At 50.7% G+C, this 10,486-nt stretch overlaps 1 pseudogene across 1 annotated transcript; it reads right to left on the reverse strand.

The window, feature by feature from the left end:
* Positions 1-233: 233 nt before the first annotated feature.
* Positions 234-7,689, reverse strand: LOC311614030 (ubiquitin carboxyl-terminal hydrolase 11-like; annotated as a pseudogene). Its single transcript has 3 exons — positions 6,547-7,689; positions 4,879-5,001; positions 234-4,837 (listed from the first exon to the last, which is right to left on the reverse strand). The product of its transcript is annotated as a ubiquitin carboxyl-terminal hydrolase 11-like (transcript).
* Positions 7,690-10,486: the final 2,797 nt, after the last annotated feature.

Consider the following 10,486-nt stretch of genomic DNA (forward strand, 5'->3'; position numbering starts at 1 on the left):
GCCCGGTGCAGGAATTGGTGCACGGTGGGTCCGGCCCACTCTGATGGGAACCTAATGGGCCAGGCCGGCTGGGGGGAGGGGGGCCGATCGGGGCCCAGATCAGGCTGGTTGGCTGCCGCAGTGCATGTCATAGCTACTGGTCATTCTGGTTGTTCTGCTGTTCAGGTTGCTGGGCATATATATATATATATATATATATATATATGCCCAGCAACCAGAATATATATATGGTTAATTTTTCCGCATTAGCACAAATTTGTTGCTTTTTTAAAGGCCATCAAAAAAGTACAACGCAGGTGTCCATAGAAATCTCATTTTATCTCCTAGTTGCAGAATAAATGTATTTGCACAGGGAGCATTTTTCTTTGTATTCAGATTATTTTGGTTCATATTTTGTCCCTCTCATTCACCTACTGAGCCCTCAAGATCCAGTTGAAGTCAGAATGGCACTGGCCTGGCAGGAGGCTGCTTGGTGCAGAGTTCTCTTACCCTTGTGACCCGATTTCTGCTGAGCCCGCTCTGCCCTGGCTCTGGGGCCTTGGGAAGGACAGCTGGTTCCCACCCCTCTGGGCAGCTCACTCTGGGTCAGGTGCTCCCTCCTGTGCTCCTCTGTCCGGCCCAACTTCAGTCTTCTCCCTCCTTCCAGAAGCAGTGCTGGTTTAGTCCCCTCGGCGTGCACAAGCGTCCAAGTGCCAGATGCTGAGGGACAGACAGAGTGTCGAGAGGGCAGCTGTGTGCTGGTCCTGGCAGGACCGTCTTCCGTGGAACCGACTGTGGTTAAGTCTTTCTCTTCTTCCTGCTCTCCTCCTCCCCTCAGAACTGCTTGTGCCAGGGAGCAGTCTGTTTGTGCAGTCAGTTCCTTGTAGAATATCGGGGTCACTGCACTGCCCCTGAGAGCATTGGGGTGCACATGCCCCACCCGGGCCTGGCGTGGCGGCTGGCTCCTCGGGAGCGCGCTTACCAGTCACCTGCTTCAGAGGCACCTGGGGGGCTGCTGGTGAAAGGCCAGGCGCCCCGTTCTCCTCAGGAGTGCTGTGCACACAGGATGTGAGAACCGCTGCCCGGGGCGGCAGTCGAGGGGAAGGGAGGGTGTTTGAGGCTGGGCTCTGCCACTTTCTGTCAGGTGCCTGGCACCCACACTTCCGGCTGCGTCTCTGCGTCTCAGTTTGTAAAGTGGGAAGAACACCTACCTCACAGGGCTGGCGTGAAAACTAATGAGGGAATAAAAGTGAGAGTCCTTTAACGTGGTTATTTGAGGCTCGCTCTCTGGGTGGGCAGGCAGAGCGGCAGAGGGAAGGTAGTCCTGCTTCGCCTCGGAATGAGGGCGGCGCTGCCTGAGGTGCTGGGAGAGGATGCCGGTTGCTACCAGGGTGCTGTTAACGACACTGCGAAGTCTGTTTCCAGATGCGGAACTAGGGGGTGTTTGTCTGTCTTTTGTAAGACGCCGCGCTAAAACACAGCTGCACATTGCTCACCTTAACCGCTTTTAAAGGCGAGGCTGTAGTGTTAAGTACCCTCACATATGACTAGATCTCAACGTTTCCTCCTGCAGCTCTGAAAGGCTGCACCGGGGAACAGCCCCTGCCCTGGCCCAGCTCCGGCAGCCCCGCTCCGCCGCCTCTCCCCGAGCCTGGCTTCTCTGCGAGCCTCCCAGGTGGCATCGGCAGTGTTTGCCTGTGACTGGCCCGTTGTCCTTGGCATCGCGTCCCCGGGGCTCCTCCGTGTTGTGGCGGGACAGGCATTCCTTCCTGTTAGAGCTGAGTCTGTTCCATTGTTGGCCAGACCCCATGTTGTTGACCCCTTCGTCATCCATTGGTGGACATTCGCTTTGCTTTACCTCTTGGCCGTTGTGACTGATGCTACCAAGAACATGGAATAGTCTTTGAGGACCTGCTCTCAGTTCTGTTGGATTCAGACCCGGAAGTGAGATCTCCGCATCCTTCTTCTTTTTAAAAAACCTGTGATCCGTCCCAGTGCTTTCAGAGCAGCAGGAGTTATTCCCCGCCCCCGGGAGCACACTCATTGATTTGTGGAAACAGTGTTTTGTTTTTCTAAACTCACCAGGTTGAAATGTTGAGGCAACGTGCTATTTAGATTGGAGGTTAGCCAGACCAGCACGCCTGAAGCTCAGGACAGTTTTACACGGGGGCTCTGCCGAGTGCTGGGCCAGCAAGTCTTTGGTCCTCAGTCAGAAACCTTGAACCAGCTTCTCACCATTAATCACCAAGTTCCTGACATCCATTGAAGGATGGATTGAGTATCGCCCTTAAGCACAGCTTCCGAATTGCCAGCGTTTGTGTGTGTTCTGAATACAAGTCTCAGTTCCAGGCAGGGTTCTAAGTACTTGCATAAGACCCTACAGGTAACCACTGAGCAGCATTGGCCAGGGCAGGCATTCTTTTCCTGTGATAAACTACATACCAAAGTCCTCTAGTCAGCTCTCCCCATCTTCAAATGCTCTGCTAATGTCTTGGCTCCATTCTAAGCTGGTCACCAGCTCAACCATGGTAGTCACTTAGGCAAAGGTCATTGTTAGTGGCAGTAAAGGTACATATATTTTCCCACTAGTATTCTTGATAATTTGGAATATTTTTTAGTTACTTCTCATCAAATCAAACTAGACTATCATAGTTTTACCTTGTAACATGGCTGACAACACTCAGAGGAGAATTCAAGCTCACTTCCACTTACAGTATTAGTAGACTCTTCAAGGTTACTTCATAGGAACCTTTTAAAATAGTATTTTTATTGGTTTCAGAGAGGAAAGAAGAGGGAGAGAGAGAGAGAGAGACATCAAAGATGAGAGAGAATCATTGATCGGCTGCCTCCTGCACGCCCCCCACTGGAGATCAAGCCCACAAGCTGGGCATGTGCCCTGACTGGGAATTGAACTGTGACCTCCTGGTTCATAAGTCGATGCTCAACCTCTGAGCCACGCCAGCAGGCCTGGGGGAAAGTTTTAAGCTTCTCTGTTTGTGAGGCCAAACTAGGTGACATCTGCGAGGTCCTCCACTTAACTGGGTCCCCAGACATTTAGCGATGACCCTGCCCTGAGCCAGGAGAAAGTGCGTGGGGTGAAGGCGGGGCCGTTTGGATAGTACAATAGATACAGCCGTTTGCTCAGTTCTTCAATTTCTCATAAGAAATGCTTCTTGATTTTTTTTTAAGAAGTATGCATTTTATTTTTTTATAATTTCGTGTGTGACAGGTGGGGTTTAAAATTGCATGTGCCCTTACCAGAAGTATAAGCCCCCATTGACCTGTGTGCTGGTCAGATCTGCTCCAGATTACAGTTTCCTTCCGTCATTATTTTCTGGCGACTCAGCGTTCGCATTAGCACCCACACTGCTGTTTTTGTCCTGGTGAGTCTGTCTGCTTCTCAGGGGGTGGCAGGGAAGTGTTGGGACTAGATGTGATTAAGTTGTAAATGGATAAAAGAGATTTGAACACCATAGGGCTATAAGAAAAAAGATGATTTAGAATAACTACTTATATAAATAATAATAATACAGCAGGAATTTATAAAAATCCTGAATATAATTCTTTGCTAAATAAACATACATTTGAGTTTATTTTGATATTTGATATATTTAAATTATATATTTAAAATAATGTATATTTTAAAATAAGAAACCACTCACACACCTCAGATTCGCAGCTTGTTAGTTCTGTGTTTCTTAAATTTGGTCATTCTATAACACTGCACTGGTAGTTGTAAGCAAGGTAGAAATTTTGTTAATTTCTGCAATAATTAGGGCTGACCAGATAACTTCAGAATTTTCTTAAGCTGGGATTTAGGGCTTCATATGACATATAAAAATAGAATTATTTCGAAAGAGTTGTCATTTAACTCCAAAGAAAGGTTGCATTTTTTTTATTTTTATTTTTATTTTTTTTTGCCGAGGGACACACGGACACTTTATATATACACAGCGCAAAGTACAGCGTCTCAATAAGAAAATACACTCTGTGCTGAGGTGTACCACCCCCCACCCCCGTTAAGGACACAGGAAAGGGAACAACCATAAATGTAGGAGAGACGGGAAGGTCAATGTTCTCAGGGGCAAGCACAGGCAGGACTCACTGCCCGGAGGACACAGCCTCCCCTTCCCGGGAGAGAGCAGTAGGCGGCCAGGAGAACAGTGGCCACACTGAGCCTGCGATGCCAGCACGGGCACCTGCACGGTGAAGGGGACAGGAGCGCAGGGGAGAGGCAGAACTGAGAGTTTCCTTTCCTGCCGTAGGCCGAGGCGGTTCCGTTTCTATCCATGGACTCGGAGCGGGGTCACGGCGGGAGGTGCTGGGGGTCAGGCTGGCCAGGCTGGGGCTCGGTTTGCAGTCGACGCGCCACATCCTGGCGTTGATAGAAGAGGACATAGGCTACCTTGGACTCAAATTGATTCTCCGTCACAGGCGAGATGCTGTTGTCATCAACGTAGCGCCACTGCCCACTGTCCTTGTTGCAGGCGAATGTTGTGTAGTGTCCATCACGCAGGCCTCCATGGTGGCTGGCCACGGCAATGAGATCGTATTTGTACGGCTCGGGGCAGACTCGTCCTGTAGCTTGATGACAAACTCGGAGACGTCCAGGTCCCTAATAGAAGACTCCACAAAGGTGAGTGTCCAGCTTCTCTCAGGAGAACTTGATATAGGAGAAATGCTGCAGGTGTATGAGCATCTCGGGCAGTGTCCACAGGGCCAGCTTCTTGGTGGCCAGCTGGTGCTGCTTGGTGGCCAGCTGGGGCTGCTTGGTGGCCAGCTGGGGCTGCTTGGTGGCCAGCTGGGGCTGCTTGCAGTTGGGCAGTACCAGGGCTTCTCCCCGTCCAGGGTCTCCACGCTGGTGAAGAGCTCAGTGCACGCCTGCAGCCGCACAGGAGCCTTCTTCAGCACGTCCCCCTCGCGGTCATGCTTGACGTAGCCCTCAGCCTCCCCCTGGTCGTAGTAACGCTTCTTCATCTCTGGGTCCCGGCGATGGCGATACAGGCGGGGCCTGAGTATCCTCTTTAAGGTGGCCACTGGTCCCGTTGGAGTTCACTGTTTACAGGGTGAATAGGTGCTGCACCACGCTCTCTGGGCCAGTGAGATGGTCCAGCAGAGCTGTCCGCAGGGGCCCGGCTCCCACTGGCGATTCCAGAGCTGGGCCCAGCCTGCTCCGGGCCAGGGTCTTGGGGGCTGCCCCCAGCCACGTTTCCAGGCTTGGGGATGTTCTTACCACCCTCTCTGTCTTTCTCATCACCTCTCTGTGCATGCGCGTCTCTGCACCTCAGCGCTTTGCGGTTCCTCTGATCTGTGAGATTTTCTTTTTCCTTCTAGTTGTAGAATTTCCACTTGCTTCTCCGGAGGAGTGTCCTTTGCCTCTTTGTATTTCAAATCTTTGACTTGATTCTTGTGTTCCTCTAGTCTGCTGTTGGGTCTCTGTATAATATTTTTTATTTCAGTCAGTATATGTTTAATTTCTAGTTGGTCTTTTTTTCATATCCTCGAGGGTCTTGTTAAACTTATTGGCCTCTTCTAGGAAATTCTTGAGAAACCTTATAACTATGGTTTTGAACTCTATATCCAGTCATTTTTTCTCTTCCATTTCTTTGTTTGTGATCTGTTTCCTTTCTCCTCATTTTCGATGCTTCCCTGAGTTGGTAGGGTGGCTTTGTGTGCTTGATGTCCTGTATGGCCCGGTGGGTCGGCCTCCCGTTACCTGAGGTAGACACTCTTGGTGCTTCCCTTTGTGGACAGTGTGTACAGCTTTGTTGTAGTTAAGTCTTGATTATTGTTGGTGTCACTGGGAGGAATTGACCTTCAAGCCAATTGGATGTGAGTATCAGCTGTGTCTATGCCGGATACCTTATATATTAAAGACAGTCTTATAGGATCAGACTTGCAAAATTGCAAAAGCCTCTGTGCTCAGCTTGGATGGGGTGGAGTCTCAGGGCTGAGCTGACAGTCTTGGCTTCCCATCAGCCCTGCCCTTGTGCATGCGCCTCAGACCTCTGCCTTCCATGGCTCCCCTGAGTTTCTGTCTGATAGTCCAGATTTCCCCTGTAAGAGTGTGGGTGCCCCAGGGGCTTGCAGGGAACTGGGTTTCAGAGTAGTTGGAACTGGGAATCAGTGCTGTCAGGAGCTTCTGACTCCTTCTGCTATGGAAAGCCTGTGGCAACTGCCGCAGTCAGACCTCTTTGTGCCACACCTCCAGACCCCTGCCCTCTGCAGCTCCCCCGAGTCTCCAAGTCTCCGAGTCACCGTGTGCCTTTCTCTACAGTCCAGACTCCACTCATATGAGCCTGGATCCACAGGGTTTCGGCTGGAGCTGGGGTTCAGTGCAGTCAGAACTGGGGTTCAGTGCATTCGGGGGCTTTCTTTCCCCTCCAGCCTGCCAGGCACTCGGCCGCCCTTCCTCTCTGCACATGTGCATCTCTGCACCTCAGTGCTTCGCGGTTCCTCTGATCTGAGCTTTTCTCTTTCCTTCTAGTTGTAGAATTTCCACTCAGCCAGCTATCTTGTGGTTTTGGATGATTTCCATTCTGTCTTTTAGTTGTTGTTTTAAAATTGTTGTGCAAGGCAGCAGTTTAGGTGCTTACCTAGCCCGCCATCTTGGTTTCCCTCCACAGCAACTTCTTGATCAGGCTGCCCGGCAGCATCACACTGCTCCCCGTATTCCTTCTTCTTGACACGATTGAGGTCCCCATGCAGCCCACCCAGAAGGAATGACAGCAGCTCCTGCGAGTCGTGCTGCTGGTCACCCAGAAACTGGGATGCAAGGTGGCCGACCTTGGTCTTGAACACATTGGGCACGATGGAGCGGTGGTGGCCGGACCAGGCCTGTTTCACCAGGTCCGTGTCGGCCTCTGCAATCATCCTTCCTGCCCAGCGGGTTGCAGAAGTTGAGCTCCTGCAGATAGCGGTTTTTGAGGAAGTACTCGGTGAGCTGGGGCACATTGCTGAGGTGCTGCAGGGCTGAGTTCATGAAGCACGTGCTGCCCAGGTGGGTGAGACTGCAAATGCCTGGCTGGCCCTGGAATTTCTCCTTCTCCTTCGGCCTGCTGCTCATCGTGGCTGTTGGCTGGGCCAGGTATCATCCTTCTTCGGGTCTCCCTGATGACCAACTGCCCAGACTTGAGGGCAGCATCGCACACTGTGACACATGTGTTGTACAACCTCTCAAAGGAGCCTTCTGTGTTCTTGACCCAACGCCGTGTCTCTTCCTAGGGGCTCACCACGCATGGGTTGTGAGCGGTATGCAAAACTAGGTCGATGGAGTCTGCGTGGCTGGAGTGAGCGGTGTGAGGTGTGTCCATATCACTGTGCTGAGCAAGCAGCAGTTCCACTGGGTGCACTTGGACCTCACAGATGCCACGCAAACCCACAGCCTGGCATGCAGTGGGCGGTTGGCCACGCTCTAGGCCGTTCCAGCTGACCAGGTGGTTCCTCGCAGTGGTGGGAGCAGCACGTAGTCCTCACCTTCCACCAGCCCCTTCTGGAGGTCCCACTTATATTGTCTCCGAAGAGCTGATCGTTATTGATACAGCCAGGGTGAGGCTGGGGGCTCCGTCCTCTGCCTGCACCTACACTTCCCACTGTTGTACGGTTCCGCTCCCCGGGAGCCTGCGCTTTCTCGTCCTGGAAGCAGGCTCCGCCAGAGGCAAAGATCCTTGCTGCGTCCCAGGCTTTGCTCGTCCGAAGACGCCATCTTCTGCGTCAGCCGAAAGGTTGCATTTCTAAGTCCCTGGAGGATGTTATCTGATTGCTTCAAGGCCTCGGGGTCCTGGGAGCAGTGAAGCAATAGGGTGTTGAGAGGGCAGGCATCAGCACTAACTACCCAAGTGCAAACGGACCCAAAAGGTTGGCTGCCCAAAGGGTAGACACCAGGCACAGTCACTAGTGGTTGAAAAGCGTGCGGAGAGGAAGCTGATGGGGGCTGGATGTGGGTGCTGTGAAGCCTAAGGCTGCCATGCGCAGGGGCGCCAGCAGAGGGCAGCTTTGGTTTCATGAGCTTGCACATTGCAGAAGTAGCGGTGGAGCCAAGCCAGGGCAAGGTGTGGAAAGACGTGCGTGTGCATTCAGGGAACACTTTGCAGTACAAAGTGAGGTCAGGCTATCCGCTGGCCCCGGCACTCTTAGCCTGAATGCCATCACTGTCTCCATTAATAACAATAAAATTAAAGGCTGCTCCAGCTCTTATAACTCTCCTGCAAGTTCTTATCCCTCCCCCCTCTCCCCCCCGGGGCCTTCTGTTCCATTCGGAGGACCTGACTTATTATTTGACAGAGAACATAGGAACCGTTAGACTGGCACATTCTCAGCTCTCCCTGTCACAGATCACATGGCACCTCGAAGATGTGGGGCCAGAGGTGCCGCTGCTGGCACAGACCCAGCAGGGACTGACGTTGGGAATGTCTGCACCTTGGAGCTGGCACAGGGCCAAGCTTTGGGGGTTCCCTGTGCACCACGTGAGGCTGGCCAGGCAATAGGGTGGTTTTCATTCTAGGCAGTTTCCTTCAACAGATAGAGGCAGCCCCTGACTCAAATCAGGGTATGATCTATCTATTGTTTCTTCTCAGTTTATGAACAGAAGGTCAAACTGGTAAAAAAAAAAAAATCCTCATAAGCTCTTAAGGCTCTATTTGGGGTATGTTTTAAAATTGTGATTAAAAAACATGAAGTTTACCCCTTCATCATTTTTAACTGTTCAGTTCAATAGTGTTAAGTATATTCACATTGTTGTGAAGCAGATCTCCAGAACTTTTTTATCTTTCAAAACTGAAATTCTGAATATTCTCTCACTCAGCTGTAACTATCCCCAGTTCGGGGCGTGTAGGAGGCAGCCAATCAATGATTCTCATTATTGATGTTTTTCTCTCTCTCTCTATCCCTCTCCCTTCCTCTCTGTAATCAATAAAAATATATTAAAAACAACAACAACAACAAAACACCTTTTGTCCCTGAGCCACCTAAGGCAACAGCACAGGACTGGGGACTGGCCAATACCAGTTCTTCCCAACGATGTTGTTACTGTTGTTTTATATGAATGGTCCACATTTAATTATTTCGTTCAGGCCGGCTTTAAGATGATTGGAGTGTAAAGGAGATAGAGCTGGGTGAGAGAAGAGAACTGAACATTTTACAAATGTGTGTGTTTATGTTTAGAGAGATGTGTTAAAGCCTCTGATTTTCAAACTTCTCTATACTCTTTTTACTGTGATAAAACTACCTGCCACAAAATATACCATTTTAACCAGATTTTGGGTACAGTTCAGGGGCATTAAGTACATTCACGTTAATGTGCGACCGTCACCGCCATCCATGTCCAGAGTTTGTCATTCCAAACGGAAGCGCTGACCCCCTAACCAGCCTGCTCTTAGGTTGAGGAGGTGGTTGGCAGGACCTGGCAGAACCAGTCCATCTTCCTGCAGTCAGCTGTTTGCCAACTGTGATGTGGGTCTCATTCATTCTTTCACTCGCTCGCTCGCTCATTTATTTGTTCATCAGTAAGTTCCTTCCATCCTAGAGTGAGGCACACCAACCACGGGCAGGCTTGCTGTCCGTGCGGGAGTGACACGTGAATGGGTAAACCCCAGCCTCAATGGCAGTGGCTGCTGGGGGCGTCCAGACGTGAAGAAGTGACGTCTGAGCTGTGACTTGAAGGAAGGAGAGCGAGTTTCCAGGCGAGTGGTCAGGGAGGGGGGCTACTTCCGGTAGAGAGAGCATTTGCACAAACCTGAGAGCCAGCTGGTGGTGGTGCCCCATCCGAGAGGGGCAGGGGGCAGATGGGAAGGAACTGCCTGGCTGCTGGTGTCTGTTTTGTATGTAAATGTAAACTCTTCCACTTTTCTAAAGTTCTCAGTCATCTGGCTAAGACCTTTCTTTGTCTTAAACTATAGACACAAAGATTAATGTTAGCAAAGTAGCATGAAAGCTGGCCTTGAAATATTTTATCAACTAAACACACGGATGAGCTGTATACTAAAGCCCTGGCTCTATAACTCTTGACCGTGTTCTGTGCGGTACAGAGTACTTTGTTTTTATCTCCCTTCTTGTGGCTAATGCTTCTGGAGCCGGCAAGGATGTGACCGACAGAAATATCTGCCAAAGCTGCTCCCCTGGCTGCTCACTGGGCATGGCTGCTTCGCTTCTTTCTTTGCCTGATCCCAGAGGTGGCCCGGGCTAAGCAATCTGTGTTCAGCGTGTGGTTCCCAAGTCTGGCTTCCTTCTACTGGAAGTGACAACAGCGAAACTAAAGCGCATTCACTTTGTTTTAAATATGCAGCAAATGGGAAACAGTGACTGCTAGGCAGGCAGCAAAAAGCCACAGGAACGGTCCATGAAGGTTACCAAAACTTGAGTCAGTTTGAAACCGTGAGGTGGGCCTGCTCCGCTCCGAATTTATAGTATATTGGCAACGGAAAGATCTTAGGGTCAAGAGTATCCAAGATCTGCTGGGACAAACAGATGAGAGGGGATTGGAATGAACTGTGGCACCTGTCATGCATTT

The sequence above is a fragment of the Pipistrellus hanaki genome, assembly GCF_964339955.1.
Source record: "Pipistrellus hanaki genome assembly, chromosome: 20".
Lineage (NCBI taxonomy): Eukaryota > Metazoa > Chordata > Mammalia > Chiroptera > Vespertilionidae > Pipistrellus > Pipistrellus hanaki.